The sequence below is a fragment of the Mesoplodon densirostris genome, chromosome 8 (genome assembly GCF_025265405.1).
Source record: "Mesoplodon densirostris isolate mMesDen1 chromosome 8, mMesDen1 primary haplotype, whole genome shotgun sequence".
Classification (NCBI taxonomy): Eukaryota; Metazoa; Chordata; class Mammalia; order Artiodactyla; family Ziphiidae; genus Mesoplodon; species Mesoplodon densirostris.
The window spans coordinates 19,735,684-19,757,918 of record NC_082668.1 but is presented as its reverse complement, the minus strand read 5'-3'; the positions used below and the strand labels follow the sequence as shown (position 1 = coordinate 19,757,918).

Here is a 22,235-nt window from a genome sequence, read left to right as displayed (position 1 = left end):
GCAGACTATTTAGAAAAGTTCTTTTCACCCTCCAGCTCTCTTGAGATCTCCAAATCCATTAGGTCTAGGGACATCTGAGACTGAGGGGGTACAATCTATCTCGCCTGGCGAGATCATTAATTGAGTCAGTGTTTCCTAAAGTTCACACTTGGAGCCCAGGAAGCAGGTGGTTGTAATTGGAGCCTGTGGGTGGGTGGGGTTAGGGGAAGGTGGGTAGAGGGAAGCATGGCGGATCTGGCGATCTCTCCTTTCCTGGGGTCAAACTCAAAGGCTTACTGGAAGGAACTACGAGAAAATTCTTTAATAAAGCCTGAGCTCTTTGATTTTAGAGGAGCGAATTAAGGCACGGCCGAAGAAAGAGTCCATAGGGGTTAGGTAGAATCAAGGTATAGCGGGTCCTGGAGCGCCAGAGCTTAGCGTTTCAGGGATTTAACCTTGAGACTACATCTCCCAGGATTCCACTCGACGAGTCCCACCCCCGTTGAAGCGATTGCGTGTGCGCGAGCCCTGTGACCGCCTGCCCTCCCAAACTCCACAATCCCAGAGATTCCGCGCGCCTGCCTCCCTCCCGCTGGGATCGCCCCTTCAGGCCCTCAGTCCGTCCGCTGGGGGCGCGCGCAGTGCGTGGCTGGTGGCAGCGGCGCCGGCGGCTGATAGCGCGGGCCGTGTGGCCGTGCGTGGTTGCTAGGGGCGCCTGAGGCCGCCCGCTCGCCCGGAAGGCCAAGGGAGGAAGCAGCCCGGAGCCCGCGCCCATCCGGGGCGAAGCTGAGTCCGCTGGGTGAGTGTGGCCGCGGAGCTGGGAAAACGACCCTCCGCCGCCCCGACTCTCCCGCCCCTCCCTCTGCCCGAGTCCTTTCACACGGCCCCCAGCCCTCTGGCCGCTCCTGCCCCAGCCCTGCTTCCTGCCCGCCACCTCTCCATCCCCTGGGAGGAGAGGGGGCCGCGTCCTCCCACCCTGCCAGGACTTCGCGCCTCTTCGGAACCCTTCTCCACCCCCCCTCCGCCCCCTTCCCCGCCACGCCCAGTGAACTTAGTCGCCCCGCCTCTGGGTGCCCGGCACCCTGCAGTATCCTCTCACCCTGGGCCTCGGTGCCTCGTCTTTCCCGCTCCGCTGCAGTTTAAATTCTCCCTGCTTGGGTGTGAGCCCAAGCTTCTCTCAGGCCTCACGGCTGAATTTTACATGGATACCCACTTTTTAACTTCCCCATCTTCACTGTCTGTAGAGAAATACTTTTCTAAACTAGAGATTCAAACAGCATCCGAGATGCTGTGGAATTGAATTCTTCATGTATCCATACATCCATTACTTCATTTAATCATTCAACAATTTTTAATAAACATCGACAAATATTTAGTGAGCCAGGGCACTGTGGAAGGCCCGGGGCGGGGGGAGGGGGGATACAGTGGTGAGCAAGGCAGGCGTGTTTTCACAGAGCTTATAGTCTAGGGGAGATTTTAATCAGGTAAACAGCATTTGCCATATGTGGTGTGTGTGTTCTGATAGAACACTAGAAGGATATTTTACCCAAATTTACTTGGAAAACTATATTATCCCCACTCCCTGGTCTTCACATTCCCATTCTGGATCTAGGAAATGTTTTTTTTGTTGTTGTTGTTGTTTTTTTGCGGTACGCGGGCCTCTCACTGTTGTGGCCTCTCCTGTCGCGGTCCCGTTACGGCGCACAGGCTCCGGACGCGCAGGCTCGGCGGCCATGGCTCACGGGCCTAGCCGCTCCGCGGCATGTGGGATCTTCCCGGACCGGGGCACGAACCCGTGTCCCCTGCATCGGCAGGCGGACTCTCAAAACCACTACGCCACCAGGGAAGCCCCTAGGAAATGTTTTAATCCTTCCTTCCTTATCCATGCTCTCTCAGTTACTCCAGATCCCATCTTCCTTAACGTCATTACCTGTTGATTTAGCCAGTCAACGAGTAGCTGGGAGACCCTTTGGGACAGTGTTCTAGCCCATCCTTAATTTCTTGCAATAAATACTGAGGCATTGTTTGCATAAAAACCACTCACTTGGTGCCCGTAAAGTTACCAGCTGCTTATTGATTGGGCTGAATGGAGCATTGAAAAATTATCAAGTGTTTTCTGGGAATAAAGAGGTGAGAGGACATTCCAGATACAAAGTAGCTTTAGTAAAGATACTAAAGTAGCTTTAGTAAAGGCCTGAAAAGAGAACTGGAAACAGTCGGATAGACCTGAGCTGTGTTTGGAGGGAACCAGCCCGGGACAAATAGGAATAGGGAAATTAGATCACAAAGGGCTTTGGATGTTTTGCTGAAGAGTTAGAACTAGATCCTCCAGAGCAGTGGTTTTCAAGCAGGATATTCAGGGGCCTGAGACTTCCAAGGGATAGACATGCACATATAGTTTTAGAAGAATCAGTTCCCAGATCCTCAGCTTACAAATGAACGCTTCTAAAACTGACCTTACAAAAAAGGGGTGGAGAGTGTCATATCTCTCACGCTCTCGAATTTTACTATAGTATATTTTTCTGAGTATTAAAACCTCAGGTTGGCAAACAGGGAATATTTTGGAAATATTAATTTCAGGGGGGCCTTCTTTGGTGTTTGATTAAGTTACCTCAAAAACCTAGAAGGGCTCCTGCGGCCGGCGCCGGGGGATAGCACGCATGCGTCTCGTCTTTGAATGGGTGGCACCCTTATCCTCGTGGCGGCGGCAGGAGCCGTGGCCGTGCTGCTGGCAGTGCGGCTATGGGTAGTCCTGCGTCCCCGCGCCGCTGTGCCCGGCGGTCTCTCAGCCTCTTGGTGGCCTCTTGGTGGTGGCTGGGTCCAGTGGGCATACCACTGAGATCCTGAGGCTGCTCGAGAACTTGTCTGATGCCTACTCTCGTAGACATTATATCATTGCTGACACTGATGAAATGAGTGCCCGTAAAATAAATTCTTTTCAAGTGAATCGAGCTGATAGAAACTCCAGTGCTCCGTTTCCCGAATACTATATTCACCGCATTCCCAGAAGCCGGGAGGTCCAGCAGTCCTGGATGTCCACGGTACTCACCACCTTGTACTCTGTGTGGCTCTCCTTTCCCCTGACTCACTGAGTGAAGCCAGATTTGGTAAGAAAACTGAGCCATACGGGAAAAAATTGACTTGCCCAAAGTCTGAGGGCCACTAAGTGGATCCAAACCCGGAAAGCCTGAGACTGCAGCATCTATACTCTAATCATTGTACTATTCTACCCTTCTGTTCGGGACATAACTATTGAATTCATGAATAAATTTCCTAATAGGGTCATACAGATGAGACCACCCAGAAAAAACAAACAAACAAACAAAAAAACCCTAGAAGTCTTCCTGTCTTCCCATGTGTAATACACACTGCTGTTAGAGTGAAACTTGTTCCTTGTTGGGATATTCTGAATTCAGAAGAACACAACAGTTGGAGACTTCCCTGGTGGTCCAGTGGTTAAGACTCCGCCCTCCCAATGCAGGGGGCTCAAGTTCGATCCCTGGTCAGGGAACTAGATCCTGCATGCTGCAACTAAAAGATCCTGCATGCAGCAATGAAATTCCTGCGTGCTGCATCCAAGACCTGGTGCAGTGAAATGAATAAATAAATATTTTAAAAAAAGAACACAACAGTTAAACTGTCTAAAATGTTTTTCGGGACCACGGATTTTTCAAGCTGTATTGGATAAAAGTTGCATAAAAATTTTTAAAAGAGATTTCTTTTAGTTTAGATGTGTGTTAATCAGATAGTTAAAACTCATTTTATTAAATCGTCATGAAATGTTTATTTCAGTTACAGTTAATCCTTACCTTAGTTCTTTCTATAAAATGTTTAGTATTTTCTACCTCCTCTTAACAAAAGGATAAACTTGTTTAAACTTGTGATGAAAATTTTAGAGTTCAACTTTAAGATGTGCAAGGAATACATGGGGTTGATTTTTTTTTTTTTTTTTTTTTGCTCTACTGCATGGCTTGCAGGATCTCAGTTCCCCAACCAGGGAGTGAACCTGGGCCATGGCAGTGAAAGTCTGGAATCCTAACCACTAGGCCGCCGGGAACTCCCCAAGGAATACATGGTTTTAAAAATTCCTAGGGGAATACATGAGTAAAATCATTGGAAGAGTATATTGCAGGAAAACCATGGAAGGGTAATTAGCAGGAAGGTAACATCAGATTTGTGCTTGAGATTACTACTGTAGTGTCAGTGTGCAGTTTGAATAAGTAAGATTTTAGACTGAAGGCAGGGAGCCAATGAGAAAACTAGAGACCAGACTAGAGATGATGAGGGCTTTATAGTGGTTGCAGTGAGGGAGAGGGTTTAGAGAGATATTAACAGTGGTAGAGTGGACAAAACCTGGTGGCAAAGTAGATGTAGGGAGAGTGGGACAAAGAGCAGTCTGGAATGATCCTTGTTTTCTGACTTTACTGATTAAGTGGGTGGTGATGCAGGAGGAACTATTAGGAGGAGGACTTTGAGGAGAAAGATAAAGGAGCTTGGGCATGCTGAATTGAGGCTCCTGCAGCACATCAAGGAAGAAAGGCCTGGGAGGTGGTTCTGTAGGTCTGAGTGATGAAAGAAAGTTGAGAATGTAGGAGATGGTTGAGGCCATGGGATAAAAGAGGTTGCTTTGGGAGAGTATGTGTTAATAGTTGCAACTGCCATTTATTTATTTATTTATTTATTCATTCATTCATTCATTCATTCAGCGGTACTGGGCCTGTCAGTGCCGTGGCCCCTCCCGCTGCGGAGCACAGGCTCTGGATGCGCAGACTCAGCGGCCATGGCTCACGGGCCCAGCCGCTCCGCGGCACCTGGGATCCTCCCGGACCGGGGCACGAACCCGTGTCCCCTGCATCGGCAGGCGGACTCTCAACCACTGTACCACCAGGGAAGCCCCGCAATTGCCATTTATTGAGCGCTTACTATGTGCCAGGCCAAGTGAGAAGGCTGAGCACAGAGGAGCACCAACTTTGAGAGAGTAGGTAGGGGAAAAGGGATGGAAGAAGGGAGGCAGAATATTTATAACCAAATCCAAAAATGAATATGTAAATGAAAAATCCCTTGCTGAAAAACTGTTTATTTTTTTTTCTGTTTTCTACTATTTTTACTTATTTATTAAAATTTTATTCTATTTATTTTTTATACTGCGGGTTCTCAGTAGTTATCCATTTTGTACATATCAGTATATATATGTCAATCCCAATCTCCCAGTTCATCCCACCACCACCGCCCCACCCCCATACCCTGCTTTTCCCCCCTTGTTGTCCACTTTTGTTCTCTACATCTGTGTCTCTATTTCGCCCTTGCCAACTGGTTCATCTGTACCATTTTTATAGATTCCACATATATGCATTAATATACGATACTTGTTTTTCTCTTTCTGACTTACTTCACTCTGTATGACAGCCTCTAGGTCCATCCACGTTTCTACAAATGACCCAATTTCATTCCTTTTCATGGCTGAGTAATGTTCCATCGTATATATGTACCACATCTTCTTTATCCATTCATCTGTCGATGGGCATTTAGGTTGCTTCCATGACCTGGATATTGTAAATAACGCTGCAGTGAACATTGGGGTGCATGTGTCTTTTTGAATTATGGTTTCCTCTGGGTATATGCCCAGTAGTGGGATTGCTGGGTTGTATGGTAATTCTATTTTTAGTTTTTTAAGGAACCTCCATACTGTTCTCCATAGTGGCTGTATCAATTTACATTCCCACCAACAGTGCAAGAGGGTTCCCTTTTCTCCACACCCTCTCCAGCATTTATTGTTTGTAGATTTTCTGATGGTACCCATTCTAACCGGTGTGAGGTGATACCTCATTGTAGTTTTGATTTGCATTTCTCTAATAATTAGTGACGTTGAGCATCTTTTCATGTGTTTGTTGGCCATCTGTATGTCTTCTCTGGAGAAATGTCTCTTTAGGTCTTCTGCCCATTTTTGGACTGGGTTGTTTGTTTTCTTGATATTGAGCTGCATGAGCTGCTTGTATATTTTGGAGATTAATCCTTTGTCAGTTGCTTCATTTGCAAATATTTTCTCCCATTCTGAGGGTTGTCTTTTCGTCTTGTTTATGGTTTCCTTTGCTGTGCAAAAGCTTTTGAGTTTCATTATTTCCCATTTGTTTATTTTTGTTTTTATTTCCATTACTCTAGGAGGCGGATCAAAAAAGGTCTTGCTGTGACTTATGTCAAAGAGTGTTCTTCTGATGTTTTCCTCTAGAATTTTATAGTGTCCAGTCTTACATTTAGTTCTGTAATCCATTTTGAGTTTATTTTTGTGTGTGGTGTTACGGAGTGTTCTAATTTCTTTCTTTTACATGTAGCTGTCCAGTTTTCCCAGCACCATTTATTGAAGAGACTGTCTTTTCTCCATTGTATATCCTTGCCTCCTTTGTCATAGATTAGTTGACCATAGGTGCGTGGGTTTATCTCTGGGCTTTCTATCCTGTTCTATTGATCTATATTTCTTTTTTTTGTGCCAGTACCATATTGTCTTGATTACTGTAGCTTTGCAGTATAGTCTGAAGTCAAGGAGTTTGATTCCTCTAGCTCTGTTTTTTTTTAAATTAATTAATTAATTAATTTTTGGCTATGTTGGGTCTTCATTTCTGTGCGAGGGCTTTCTCTAGTTGTGGCAAGCGGGGGCCACTCTTCATCGCGGTGCGCAGGCCTCTCACTATCGCAGCCTCTCTTGTTGCAGAGAACAGGGTCCAGACGCGCAGGCTCAGTAGTTGTGGCTCACGGGCCTAGTTGCTCCGCGGCATGTGGGATCCTCCCAGACCAGGGCTCGAACCCGTGTCCTCTGCATTAGAAGGCAGATTCTCAACCAATGCGCCACCAGGGAAGCCCCCTAGCTCCGTTTTTATCCCTCAATATTGCTTTGGCTATTTGGGGTCTTTTGTGTCTCCATACAAATTTAAGATTTTTTGTTCTAGTTCTGCAAAAAATGCTGTTGGTAATTTGATAGGGATTGCATTGAATCTGTAGATTGCTTTGGGAAGTAGTCATTTTCACAATATTGATTCTTCTAATCCAAGATATAGTATATCTCTCCATCTGTGTCATCTTTGATTTCTTTCATCAGTGTCTTATAGTTTTCTGCGTACAGGTCTTTTATGTCCTTAGGTAGGTTTATTCCTAGGTTTTTATTCTTTTTGTTGCAGTGGTGAATGGGATTGTTTCCTTAATTTCTCTTTCTGATCTTTTGTTATTAGTATATAGGAATGCAAGAGATTTCTGTGCATTAATTTTGTATCCTGCAACTTTACCAAATTCATTGATTAGCTCTAGTAGTTTCCTAGGGGCATCTTTAGGATTATCTACGTATAGTATGTCATCTGCAAGTGGTGGCAGTTTTACTTCTTTTTCAATTTGTATTTGTTTTGTTTTGTTTTGTTTTGTTTTTTTGTGGTACGCGGGCCTCTCACTGTTGTGGCCTCTCCCGTTGTGGAGCACAGGCTCTGGACATGCAGGCTCAGCGGCCATGGCTCATGGGCCCAGCCGCTCCGTGGCATGTGGGATCTTCCCAGACCGGGGCACGAACCTGTGTCCCCTGCATTGGCAGGCGGACTCTCAACCACTGTGCCACCAGGAAAGCCCCAATTTGTATTTCTTTTATTTCTTTTTCCTCTCTGATTGCCAAGGATAGGACTTCCAAAACTATTTTGAATAATAGCGGTGAGAGTGGACGTCCTTGTCTTGTTCCTGATCTTAGAGGAAGTGCTTTCAGTTTTTCACCATTGAGAATGATGTTTGCTGTGGGTTTGTCATATATGGCCTTTACTCTGTTGAGGTAGGTTCCCTCTATATCCACTTTCTGGAGAGTTTTTATCATAAATCAGTGTTGAATTTTGTCAAAAGCTTTTTCTGCATCTATTGAGATGATCATATGGTTTTTCTTCTTCAATTTGTTAATATGGTGTATCACATTGATTGATTTGCGTATATTGAAGAATCCTTGCATCCCTGGGATAAATCCCACTTGGTCATGATGTATGATCCTTTTAATGTGTTGTTGGATTCTGTTTGCTAGTGTTTTGTTGAGGATTTTGCATCTATGTTCATCAGTGATATGGGTCTGTAGTTTCTTTTTTTGTGACATGTTTGTCTGGTTTTGGTATCAGGGCGATGGTGGCCTCGTAGAATGAGTTTGGGAGTGCTCCTCCCTCTGCTATATTTTGGAAGAGTTTGAGGACAGGTGTTAGCTCTTCTCTAAATGTTTGATAGCATTCGCCTGTGAAGCCATCTGGTCATGGGCTTTTGTTTGTTGGAAAATTTTTAATCACAGTTTCAATTTCATTACTTGTGATTGATCTGTTCATATTTTCTGTTTCTTCCTGGTTCAGTCTTGGAAGGTTGTGTTTTTCTAAGAATTTGTCCATTTCTTCCAGGTTGTCCATTTTATTTGCACCGAGTTGCTTGTAGTAATCTCTCATGATTCTTGTGTTTCTGCACTCAGTTGTTACTTCTCCTTTTTCATTTCTAATTCTGTTGATTTGAGTCTTTTCCCTTTTTTTCTTAGTGAGTCTGGCTAATGGTTTGTCAATTTTGTTTATCTTCTCGAAGAACCAGCTTTTAGTTTTACTGATCTTTGCTATTATTTCCTTCATTTCTTTTTCATTTCTTTCTGATCTGATCTTTATGATTTCTTTCCTTCTGCTAACTTTGAGGTTTTTTTGTTCTTCTTTCTCTAATTGCTTTAGGTGTAAGGTTAGGTTGTTTATTTGAGATGTTTCTTGTTTCTTGAGGTAAGATTGTATTGCTATAAAATTCCCTTTTAGAATTGCTTTTGCTGCATCCCATAGGTTTGGGGTCGTCATGTTTTCATTGTCATTTGTTTCTAGGTTTTTTTTTATTTCATCTTTGATTTTTTTCAGTGATCTCTTGGTTATTTTGTAGTGAATTGTTTAACTTCCACGTGTTTGTATTTTTTACAGATATTTCCCTGTAATTGTTATCTAGTCTAATAGTGTTGTGGTTGAAAGAGATACTTGATACGATTTCAGTTTTCTTAAATTTACCAAGTCTTGATTTGTGACCCAGGATATGATCTATCCTGGAGAGTGTTCCATGAGCACTTGAGAAGAAGGTGTACTCTGTTGTTTTTGGATGCAATGTTGTATAAATATCAATTAAGTCCATCTTGTTTATTGTGTCATTTAAAGCTTGTGTTTCCTTATTTATTTTCATTTTGGATGATCTGTCCATTGGTGAAAGTGGGGTGTTAAAGTCCCCTACTATGAGTGTGTTACTGTTGATTTCCCCTTTTATGGCTGTTAGCATTTGCCTTATGTTTTGAGGTGCTCCTATGCTGGGTGCATAAATATTTACAATTGTTATGTCTTCTTCTTTGATTGATCCTTTGATCATTATATAGTCTCCTTTGTCTCTTGTAGTAGTCTTTATTTTAAAGTCTATTTTGTCTGATAAGAGAATTGCTACTCCAGCTTTCTTTTGATTTCCATTTGCATGGAGTATCTTTTTCCATCCCCTCACTTTCAGTCTGTATGTGTCCCTAGGCCTGAAGTGGGTCTCTTGTAGACAGCATATATATGGGTCTTGTTTTTGTATCCATTCAGCCAGTCTGTGTCTTTTGGTTGGAGCATTTAATCCATTTACATTTAAGGTAATTATCAATATGTATGTTTCTAATACCATTTTCTTTTTTTTTTTTTTTTTTTTTTTTTGCGGTATGCGGGCCTCTCACTGTTGTGGCCTCCCCCGCCACGGAGCACAGGCTCCGGACGCGCAGGCTCCGGACGCGCAGGCTCAGCGGCCATGGCTCACGGGCCCAGCCGCTCCGCGGCACATGGGATCCTCCCAGACCGGGGCACGAACCCGCACCCCCTGCACCGGCAGGCGGACTCCCAACCACTTGCGCCACCAGGGAGGCCCTAATACCATTTTCTTAATTGTTTTGTGTTGTAGGTCTTTCCCTTCTTTTGTGTTTCCTGCCTAGAGAAGTTCCTTTAGCATTTGTTGTAAAGCTGGTTTGGTGGTGCTGGATTCTCTTAACTTTTGCTTGTCTGTAAAGGTTTTAATTTCTCCATGGAATCTTAATGAGATCCTTGCTGGGTAGAGTAATCTAGTTTGTACTTTTTTCCCCTTCATCACTTTAAAAATGTCCTGCCACCCCCTTCTAGCTTGTAGAGTTTCTGCTGAAAGATCAGCTGTTAACCTTATGGGTATTCCCTTGTATGTTATTCGTTGCTTTTCCCTTGCTGCTTTTAATATCTTTGTATTTAATTTTTGATAGTTTGATTAATATGTGTCTTGGCATGTTTCTCCTTGGATTTATCCTGTATGGGACTCTCTGCACTTCCTGGACTTGATTGAATATTTCCTTTCCCATGTTAAGGAAGTTTTCAGCTATAATCTCTTCAAATATTTTCTCAGAGCCTTTTTTTTTCTCTTCTTCTGGTACCCCTATAATTTGAATGTTGGTGCATTTAATGTTGGCCCAGAGGTCTCTGAGGCTGTCTTCAATTCTTTTCATTCTTTTTTCTTTATTCTGCTCTGCAGTAGTTATTTCCACTTTTTATCTCCAGGTCACTTATCTGTTCTTCTGTCACTAATCTGCCTCAGTTATTCTGATATTGATTGCTTCTAGAGAATTTTAAATTTCATTTATTGTGTTGTTCATCATTGTTTGTTTGCTCTTTAGTTATTCTAGGCCCTTGTTAAATGTTTCTTGTATTTTCTCCATTCTATTTTCAAGATTTTGGATCATTTTTACTATCATTACTCTGAATTTTTTTTCAGGTAGACTGGCTATTTCCTCTTCATTTGTCTGGTCTGGTGGGTTTTTTTGTTTTTTTGGGGTTTTTTTTGTGGTTTGCGGGCCTCTCACTGTTGTGGCCTCTCCCATTGCAGAGCACAGGCTCCGGACACACAGGCTCAGCGGCCATGGCTCACGGGCCTAGCTGCTCCGTGCATGTGGCATCTTCCTGGACCGGGGCACAAACCCGTGTCCCCTGCATCAGCAGGCAGACTCTCAACCACTGTGCCATCAGGGAAGCCTGGTCTGGTGGGTTTTTACCTTGCTCCTTCATCAGCTGCATATTTCTCTGTCTTCTCATTTTGCTGAATACACTGTGTTTGGGGTCTCCTTTTCGCAGGCTGCAGGTTTGTAGTTCCCATTGTTTTTGGTGTCTGCCCCCAGTGGGTAAGGTTGGTTCAGTGGCTTGTGTAGGCTTCCTGGTGAAGCGGACTGGTGCCTCTGTTCTGGTGGGTGGGGCTGGATCTTGTCTTTCTGGTGGGTGGGGCTGCGTCTAGTGGTGTGTTTGGTGTGTCTGTGAACTTAGTATGGTTTTAGGCAGCCTCTCTGCTAATGGGTGGAGTTGTGTTCCTGTCTTGCTAGTTGTTTGGCATGGGGCATCCAGCACTGGAGCTCGCTGTCCGTTGGGTGGAGCTGGGTCCTAGTGTTGAGATGGAGATCTCTGGGAGAGCTCTCGCTGATTGATATTACATGGGGCTTGGAGGTCTCTGGTGGTCCAGCGTCCTGAACTCGGCTCTCCCACCTCAGAGGCTCAGGCCTGACATCAGGCCAGAGCACCAAGATGCTGTCAGCCACATGGCTCGGGAGTAAAAAAAGAAAGAAAGAAAAATAAATAAATAAATAAATAAATAGAAATAAAAATAAAATAAAAATATTTTTTAAATTATTACAATAAAAAAGTAATTTAAAAGAAAAGAGAGAGCAACCAAACCAATAAACAAATCCACTAGTGATACAAGTGCTAGAAACTATACTAAGGTAAACATAAAAATCAGAAACAAATTGGTGGCAGACGGCAAACCCCAAGTCTCCAGTTGCTCCCAAAGTCCACTGCCTCAATTATGGGTTGATTCGTTGTCTATTCAGGTATTCCACAGATGCAGGGTATCTCAAGTTGATTGTGAGGATTTAATCCACTGCTCCTGAGGCTGCTGGGAGAAATTTCCCTTTCTCATCTTTGTTCGCACAGCTCCTGGGGTTCAGCTTTGGATTTGGCCCCGCCTCTGTGTGTACGTGGCCCTCAGGCTTCTGTTCCCACCCAGACAGGACGGGGTTAAAGCAGCGACTGATTAGGGGGCTCTGGCTCACTCATGCTGGGGGGAGGGAGGGGTACGGTAGTTATAATTGGAATGCGTTATAATTGGAATGCGGGGTGAGCCCGCGGCGGCAGAGGCCAGCATGACATTGCAGTGGCCTGAGGCGTGCCGTATGTTCTCCTGGGAAGTTGTCCCTGAATCACGGGACCCTGGCAGTGGCGGGCTGCACAGGCTCCTGGGGGGTTGGGGGTGTGTGTGGATAGTGATGTGTGCTTGCACACAGGATTCTTGGTGGCTGCAGCAGCAGCATTAGTGTTTCACGCCCATCTCTGGTGTCTGAGCTGATAGCCGCGGCTTGCATCCTTCTCTTGAGCTTGTTTAGGCGGCGCTCTGCCTTCTGTGGGCAGACAGGGAAGGAATCCCCTCTCCTTGTGCACCCTGAAACAATGGTCTCTTGCCTCTTAGGCAGCTCCAGACTTTTTCCCGGACTCCCTCCTGGCTAGCCGTGTCGCACTAGACCCCTTCAGGCTGTGTGCACACAGCCAACCCCAGTCCTCTCCCTGGGGTCTGACCTCCGAAGCCCGAGCCTCAGCTCCCAGCCCCTACCCGCCCCGGCGGGTGAGCAGACAAGCGTCTCGGGCTGGTGAGTGCTGGTCGGCACCGATCCTCTGTGCGGGAATCTCTCCGCTTTTCCCTCCGCACCCCTGTTGCTGCGCTCTCCTCCGCGGCTCCGAAGCTTCCCCCCGCCGCCCACCCCCCATCTCCACCAGTGAAGGGGCTTCCTAGTGTGTGGTAACCTTTCCTCCTTCACGGCTCCCTCCCACTGGTGCAGGTCCCGTCCCTATTCTTTTGTCTCTGTTTTTTCTTTTTTCTTTTGCCCTACCCAGGTACATGGGGATTTTCTTGCCTTTTGGGAAGTCTGAGGTCTTCTGCCAGCGTTTAGTAGGTGTTCTGTAGGAGTTGTTCCTCATGTAGATCTATTTTTCATGTATTTGTGGGGACGAAGGTGATCTCCACATCTCACTCCTCCACCATCTAGAAGGTCCCTCCTAGGTGTTTGTTCTTTAATTCTTCTAGGTCTTTGTTAAACATTTCTTGCATCTTCTCTATCTTAGCCTCCATTCTTTTCCTGAGGTCCTGGATCATCTTCATTATCATTATTCTGAATTCTTTTTCTGGAAGGTTGCCTATCTCAGCTTCATTTAGTTGTTTTTCTGGGGTTTTATCTTGTTCCTTCATCTGGTACATAGTCCTCTGCCTTTTCATTTTGTCTATCTTTCTGTGAATGTGGTTTTCGTTCCACAGGCTGCAGGATTGTTGTTCTTCCTGCTTCTGCTGTCTGCCCTCTGGTGGATGAGGCTATCTAAGAGGAGGGACTGGTGGTGGGTAGAGCTGGCTGTTGCTCTGGTGGGCAGAGCTCTGTAAAACTTTAATCCGCTTCTGAGCTGATAGGTGGGACTGAGTTCCCTCCCTGTTGGTTGTTTGCCCTGAGGCGACCCAGCACGGGAGCCTACAGGCTCTTTGGTGGGGCTAATGGTGGACTCCGGGAGTGCTCACTCCGAGGAGTCCTTCCCAGAACTTCTGCTGCCAGTGTCCTTGTCCCCGTGGTGAGCCACAGCCATCCCCGGCCTCTGCAGAAGACCCTCCAACACTAGCAGGTAGGTCTGGTTCAGTCTCCTATGGGGGTCACTGCTCCTTTCCCCTGGGTCCCGATGCGCACACTACTTTGTGTGTGCCCTCCAAGAGTGGAGTCTCTGTTTCCCCCAGTCCTGTCAAAGTCCTGCAATCAAATCCCACTACCCTTCAAAGTCTGATTCTCTGGGAATTCCTCCTCCCGGTGCCAGACCCCCAGGTTGGGAGGACTGACATGGGCCTCAGAACCTTCACTCCAGTGGGTGGACTTCTGTGGTATAAGTGTTCTCCAGTTTGCGAGTCACCCACCCAGCAGTTATGGGATTTGATTTTATTGTGATTGCACCCCTCCTACCGTCTCACTGCAGCTTCTCCTTTGTCTTTGGATGTGGGGTATCTTTTTTGGTGAGTTCCAGTGTCTTTCTGTCGATGATTGTTCAGCAGTTAGTTGTGATTCTGGTGCTCTCGCAAGAGGGAGTGAGTGCACGTCCTTCTGCTCCGCCATCTTGAACCAATCCTGTTTTCTACTGTTTTTAATTCTTCACCCAGCTCTCACCTGAAAAACTTAGATGAACCTTTAACTTCAGGATCTGCTCCTCATGATGTGGAGTTGAGTGTAGCTTTCCTGCTAGATTCCTTCTATGACCTTGGAATTGTCTGGTCATAGGCTTCCTGTATTTTAGCATGCAATCAGATGCTTTGATCTGTTGGTGAAATGCAGAGAAAACTTTTCTTTAATGCCCTGAACTTCTCATTCTCTCTTCTGGCAGAACTGGGAAGCCAGACCTGGTATTTTTGGAAAAACTACTGAGAGTGCTAATTTCTGTTAGACCCTGAAATACAAAGGGCCTTGTCCTTGGGAGCCTCTTGGACATCCTGGACAGGCAGTGCTATTCTAGACCAGAGGTTCTCATTATATGCAGTTTTTTTTGTTTGTTTTGTTTTTTTTGGCTGCTTCAGGTCTTACTTGCGGCCCGTGGGATCTGTCATTGTGCTGCGTGGCCTGTGGGTTTTCTCTTCTCTAGTTGTGGCACGTGGGCTCCAGGGCGTGTGGGCTCTGTAGTTTGCAGCATGTGGGCTCTCTTGTTGAGGCATGGGAGCTCAGTAGTTGTAGTGCGCGGGTTTAGTTGCCCCACGGCATGTGGGATCTTAGTTCCCCGACCAGGGATCGAACCCACGTCCCCTGCATTGGGAAGGAGGATTCTTTACCACTGGACCACCAGGAAAGTCCCTCTTATCTGCACTTTTAAAGCTCTTTGCGGTCCTCAGTGTATTTTTTAATGTGGGATATATATCTACTCCATACTAGAAATTGAAGTTTTTTGTTTTTTTTGTGTGTGTGGTACGCGGACCTCTCACTGTTGTGGCCTCTCCCGTTGTGGAGCACAGGCTCCAGACGCGCAGGCTCAGCGGCCGTGGCTCATGGGCCTAGTCGCTCTGCGGCATGTGGGATTTTCCCGTACTGGGGCACGAACCCATGTCCCCTGCATCGGCAGGCGGACTCTTAACCACTGCGCCACCAGGGAAGCCCTGAAGTATTTATTTATTAATTCATTTAGAAATAATAATAAACCCATTGCAAGTAAACATAAGTAGCATTTTTAAAAATGCAAAACGCTATTGTTTCAGAAATATTAGTGAGAAGAGTGGCATTGTTTTTGAGAATCTCATTAATGTCTGACTTAATAGAAGACAGCTGGATTCTCATATTTGTTTTTTCATTCAGTTGGTTTGATATGTTGTTGTGATTGAATGATGACGAAAATCCAGCCTCACATAGATAATTAGTTGGAAAAGGGAGGAATATTTCTATGGCCTTTTCAGACAATAGTGGGTATTCTTCTTTGGTACTACACAGAAGTTAACAAGGGGTGGTTTTATGAAGGTTAGCTGCAACGGAATCTGAAATGTTATTAGTGAGCTTTTCATACTTGGTTTCATTAGAATCCATTGGTCTGTCTCTGACTTTGACCGGACATTTTACCCATGCCTGATTCTTTGACATTGTGTGATAGATATTTGGAAAATACTAGTTCGTTGAGTTATGTAGATCTTACAAATGTTGCCACATTTTATTTTACAGTATCATAAACCAATATATTATCACCACACTCATCAGAAAGATGGTTAGGTATTGGGAAGCTTTCAAGCTCATAGTGGCAGATACAATTTTGCCAAAGTTATAATTTTCTCTTGGAAGCTCAAATTTCATCATTGGCAACAAACACTGTCAGCTGTTTTCCCTGAAGCGACAGGCTTACTCTGTTTCATTTTCTAGAGAATGCCTGCCAAGTATTAATGTTTGAATAACCATCACTTATGTGTCCTTCATTCTTTCAAGTAAACATGATGTTCCACAGAGAAATTTTGCAATTCAAACAAGTGCTTTATTTAGAGACAACCATCGTCTTCTATTTTATATGTACTTCTCATTTTGTAGCACAGAATATTAAAAAGATGTACTTGAGGATTGAGATTTCATTTTTATTGCATCATCAAGGACATTCGTAAGTAAAGCTGGCATTTCTTCTTTCACTGTGCAGTGAAGGAGTGTGTGGTGGTAAAGAATCTAGCTTGGGGCCATTGTCTCGGCTCCCACTCAGGAACAAGCAGTTTGACCCACCATTGCTCTTGCACCATCAGTGGAAAGGCTGGCACAGTAAAAAAAAAAAAAAAAAGGCAAATCACTTCTTAGTTTTGTTACGAAAATAGTTTCAGCTAGTGGAACCCCTGAAAGAGTCTTAGGGTTCCCTCAGGGTCTGGGACCACACTTCGAGGACCACTGCTTTAGAGAGCTCACCTGAGGTTTCTTTCAGAAGCTGCTGAAGGTCAAGGCTTCAGGAGAGCTAGTCATTTAATTGTTAAGGCTTCAGCTGTTTTCACTTTTTAGTAATTTGCAGATGGACCTCCCTCAGCTCTAGCTGCTGTAAGCTGTATTTTTTCCTGAGGTTTGCTAACTACTCTTACATAATTGTGTTCTACAAGAGCTGCCCTTCTCAACTTGTGGTAGTGACCCTTCCTTCTCATTAGGGTTGGGGTATTGGCCTTCCTCTCTTAACAGGGCTTTAAAGAAGTTCTGTGCTCCTCCAGCTTTCTTTAGGGAGACATAGTTTGGGATTTATCTCATAAGAGAAAATGGGTCTGATTCCTATACTCCTCCTCATTCTGTTTGATTTCAGACAAGTCAGTTCTACCTTCTTACATAACTGTTGAGCAACTAAAGTAATTTCATCAGAGATCTTATGACTGTAGACTCTGAACCGTTTCCGATGTCCTGAGTTCCCCTGGTGACTGAGGGAAACACTTAGATGGAGGAGGAAAAGGAAACTTCAGATCCCAAGAGCCACATACACTCCTGTAATGTAGGAGAGTGATACAATCAGTGTGTAATGAATAATTGCTTTCTGTAGAAATAGACACTTTGTCCAAGTTGGTCTGGGCCTGGCCCCTGGTGACTTGATGGTTTGAGACAACAGTCATAGATTTTCTAGCATAGACTGCTCGTCATTCACTCTCACTTAAGGAGGAAACTTGAGGCAAAATGATCCCACAGAGAGTGGAAGGCAGGAGATAGACAGCTTCTGAATGCTGTCTAAAGATGGCAAAGCAGGATGTTGAGATTCCTGAGACTGGATGCTTTAGAAGGAGAGAGGCTGGATCCAGGACGTCAGGCAGGATGCTGCTGCAACAGTCCTGCACTTGGTGAGGGGGGTGAGGGACTAGGAATTGGACTGAGCCAGTCATGCAAATAGAAAGAAAAGGACGTTTGAGGCCACTTTGTTTATCTTCAGAATGCTCAGCAGTTCTTTACCTTCCTTTCTTATCCCTTTAAGGGAAAAAAAATTGTTTCTTTTTTAACAGCTTTGTGGAGGTATAACTGACATTGAAAATATTCATCACCCTCAAGTCAATTAATTTTTAAACTTTGTTCTAAGGAGCCTTAATATCTCATGACATTTTGCGGGGAGGCTTGGGTAGCATTGCTGAGGAGGAGGCCAGACTAGGGCAGTGATCTTCCTCCTTCTACTCGAATAGCTGTGCATTTATCTGTTACAGAAACACAAGATTTTCCTATAAAAACCATCATGGAGCTTATGAGGCATCATATGAGAAGAGAACAGTGGTAAAAGATAGCCTTTACAAAGTATCCAATTAGAGGAATAAATACACAACAGATATTCATGGGTGGGATGGAGCTTGAGCTGGGCCTGGAAAAGGTAAATAAAATATGATAAGCATTTGGAAGGAAGAGGCTGAGTGGAGTAAGGGCCTGCAGACAGGTTTGAAAGGATTAGTATAAGACCAGAACAGGTCATATAACAGAGTTCGAGGTGGAAGGCAATGGAAATACGCCTTAAAAAAAGACTGAAGCCAGACTCAGGCTAAGAAGTCTGGAATTTATTCACTTACATGAGAATCATCTAGAAGGCTTGTTTAAAATACAGATCCCTGACCCCACCCCAGACCCACTGAATCCTCTCTGAAAGTGGGGCTCAGGAATCTGCACCCCAGGTTATTCTGATGCAGGTCGTTGGTGGGCTACTGTGATATTAAATGAGGACTCATGGAAAATTTTTGGAAAGGTAACTGATCAAGTAATATTTAAGCAAAGTTAATCTGGAGGTTGCCTGCAGAATGGAATTAGGGAGGGCAGACCCTGGAGACACAAACTTCAGTCTGGAAGCTGTTGCAGTAGTCCAGATCTGGGATGGTGGTTGAAATGAAAGGAGGAGGCATGCCGTGAAGGAAGAATCTCTTAAGTTTTGTGACTGGTTTGGCTTTGGAGATTAAGAGAAAGGAAGAAATCAAAAGTGACTTAAGTTTTCCTCTTAGGTGACTGAGAGAAAGAAGGTTCCACTGAAAGAAATTGGAACGTCAAGAGTGCCGAGCTAGGGAATTCCCTGGAGGTCCAGTGGTTAGGACTTGGCACTTTCACTGCCGGGGTCCCGGTTCAGTTCCTGGCTGGGGAACTGAGATGCTGTAAGCCGTAAGGCGCGGCCAAAAAAAAGAGTGCAGAGCTGATCTGACAAGCTGGGCTGAAGTGGTTGGACTTGCCTGTGGAAAAGGTGGAGAAGACAGTTGGTGATGAGGACACAGAGCTTGAGAGAAGTCGGGTCTGAAAGGTGACTCTTCTCCTGCAGGTAATAGTTGAAGTGGTGAGAGCAGATTGGTTTGATGTGGGAGAGAGGATAAAAGAGAGGAGCTGTGGAGGATTTTGGAGTGGACCTCTGGAGGAAAGGGCACTGTTGAAGCAGTTGGGTGTGGCTGTGGCAGAGTTCCTACACTGAGTAAAGTAGCAGCAACAAGGAGATGCTGGTAGCAGGCTCAGTGTTCACTGCAGCACTATTTCCCATAGCCGAGTTATGGAAGCAATCCAAGTGTCCAGTGATAGATGAATGGACACAGAAGATGTGGTACGTATATACAGTGGAATATTACTTGGCCATAAAAAGAGAGAAATCTTGCCATTTGCAAAAACATGGGTGGATCTAGAGGGTATTATGCTAAGTAAGATAAGTCAGACAAGGAAAAACAAATGCCCTGTGGGAAATGGCCATTGCAGACACATACAAGATCTAGAATCCTGTTAGTCACAGAGAAGAGAATCCACTTTACTCTGGCACTAGCCCAGCAGGCCACCTGCAGCTTCTGAAGAGGGTGGGCGTATATCCTTTGCCTTCCTCTTCCTCATTTGGATTAAAAGTGAAGCCAGCTAGAAGCCGGGCCACTTGCGTCCAGTGTCCCTGGCACCGAGGTTTCGTGTGGAGGGATGCAGAGAGGCAGACATTGAGCAGTGTGTGCAGAGAGGAGGGTTCTCTGCACCCAGCCCCGAGGTGTGCAGTGGGTACCCATGCCTATGAAGGAAAGTGGGCTTGCCCGCGGTGCAGATGAGGATGCGGTGGTGTGCTCTTGGGCACTTCACCCGCAAAGGGGCTCAGTATAAACAGTGGGGGAGTGTTTCCAACCTGCCTTTTGTCTTGTACCTGAAGGTTAGGGATAAGTGAGGGAACAGGGCCTGGGTGTGTGTTTCATTTCTATTTAAGAGGCAGCATGGAGTCAAACTCAGGTTTTAATCTAGCCACTCCTTGTTGGTTGTTTAGTTATAGAAAAGTTACTTAGCTTTACTGAGTCTTGGATTCATCATCAGCAAATTGAACATAGGGTTTTTGTGAGGCTTAAATGAGCATAGTACCTGGTATTTATTAGGTGCCCAAACTAGCATTCATCAGTTCTAGTGTATTTCCCCTTTATTTACTGTGTTTTTTTCAGTTTATTCATTCAACAGAATATTGAGCACTTATTGTGAGTGAGACCCTGTATTGGGGACATCAGGAGAGGGACAACATGTTCCTTGCTCCTAGTCAGATGAGTAGTCCCTTATTAAAGCTCAGTGTAATACAGACAGTGATGGTGGCGAGCACAGAGATGAGGCATCCTGTTTGAACTGGGGAGTCCAGAAAGGCTGCCTGGTGAAAGTGATATTTGAGCTGTTTATTTTTTGTCTGGTGGAAGAGAAGGAAAGGCTCCTAGGGAGCGATACTTGTAGAGACATGAAGGTCTGAGATAGGAGGATGCACGTGAGGAGCCACAAGTTGGGTGATATTCAGGGAGCACCATCCTGAAATCTTGTTTCCTTAGCCCTTTTTGCCATCACTTTGGTGACTCTGTTGTGCTGCATCGGTGGGGAAAGATGTAGATTCCTGAAAGATGACTACGTGAATTGGGACGTGAATCTGTTGAGTGTACATGACACACACTCAGGTGTGTGGTCTTATAAAATCACTGGCAGGATTTGACCCTTCCCTTTGTGTGTGCTTCTCTACCGTAAGTGCACAGAGTATAATTGTCCCCCGCACAGTATTTCCATAGTTTGGACTTGGTGGACGTCCATTTTCTGTTACCTTAATTTGTGGTTACTGGCATCATATCTGGTTTTAGCCCTTATGCTGTCTTTTGCCCACTATCATTTTGAATATTGGCAGTGATTTTTTGGTACTCTCCTTGAGAAAGAATCCACATAGGTCAGCCTTTTCAGGAAAAGAGGGCGACGTCATGTGGCTTCTGCAGGCTTTTTGTTGGTAGACAACACCAACAGTTCCTGTAGCTGTAGACAGGAATTCTCCTTTCAAAACACAAAGTCCTCTCCCCATTGACTGTGTCTCAAATGAAACTTGAGCAAAAAAAATTCTCTGCTAATTCCTTCCCTCTAGCCACTCTGAAGACACTTGATGAAGATGCCAGGATTTCATTCAGAATTATCCCAGATGAATGACTTCTTATAAAAGGGTCTTGTATTATTTTTCCCCTGGATGCTATCGTGAAAGCAGACCCACCTTTCCCTGCAGGTGTGAAAACTGCAGACTATTTTGTGAATTTGGTTTAGAAAGCAAGAGACCTACTAAACTGACTGTTGGGAACCCAGAACTACAGGCTGGTTCAGAGGTTTTGCTTTAGAGGAAAGGTTCAATGAGGAAATGTAAGAGACAGGCTCTCCTTCCCCCAAATCAGCCCAAACTGAAGGCTGGGATTTGGAATAAAGAAAGTTTCTCTCCTCTTCTCGCCTCTGTATTCTACGCCCTGACCTTGCCTGTCCCATTGTGGCTGCTGGAAATAAAGTCACCTTAAATAAAAAGAATGTTGGTGTCTAGTTCCATCTTGTTTCTTCTCTTTTCCACCAACACGTTGGTTGGAATTTAAGCCTATATAGTTGGCAAGACACTTGAAGAGACGAAATTACTGTCTCAGCTCCAGAATGCACTCCAGAGGTCAGCAGGAGAAATCTCTGCTCTTACCTGAACTTGTCACATGTAACCGTGAAAAGCAGACCACATCAGGGGCAGCTGAGAATTGGTGAGGGAGCAGTCGATGTAAACTATGCTTCTCAAATGATCTTTGACCATTCAGAATTGGTTGATGAGGAGGAAGGTATTAGCTGGTTTCTCTGCCACACCCAGACTTGCCTCATTCCTAGGCACACTCGTGTCAGGTGAGGGAAGGAAGCCACTTGTGTAAAGTTGTGGATGATGAGACAGAAAGGTGATGTTTTCTTTGGAGAGAGAGGAAAGAGCTCTCTGAGTGAGAGGGTGGGAACATGTGAACAGACTTACACTGGTGGCACCTTAGTGTCCCAGTCCTTGATGGAGCCAGCTTTGGTTGCATGAGGGCAGCAGGAAGTCCACTGAAAACACCCTAAGGATCTTGTGTTCTTCTCCCAGGGCCCCAGTTGATGACCAAGACTGGTTGCCCAGGAAGTGCTGAGGTGGGGCTCTTCCTTGCCTGGGCACCACTGTAGCATTGTGTCCGTCCTTCTAGGACTGTAACATTCCCAATTGTCTCTCTGCCCTTCAGGCCGACGGACCTCAAGGATGCGGCTGCTACTGCTGGAGGTACGAGGCACCTTACCTGAGCTGGGCCATGAGGCCGTGTGGCCGTGATGTGGGCTCCTCATGGCCTCAGCAAGCACAGAGCGCTACACTATTGGCCTCCGCCGGGGAAACAGCTTTAAGCCGAGTGGGCCCTCAGGCACAGTGCCTACCCCGCCACCAGAGAAACCCTCTGAGGGCAAAGTCTGGGCTCAGGCTCAT

General features: G+C 45.3%; 1 pseudogene; it reads left to right on the top strand.

Annotated features, from left to right (window-relative positions):
• The first annotated feature begins 2,656 nt into the window (after nucleotides 1-2,656).
• Nucleotides 2,657-22,085, top strand: LOC132494703 (UDP-N-acetylglucosamine transferase subunit ALG14 homolog; annotated as a pseudogene).
• Nucleotides 22,086-22,235: the final 150 nt, after the last annotated feature.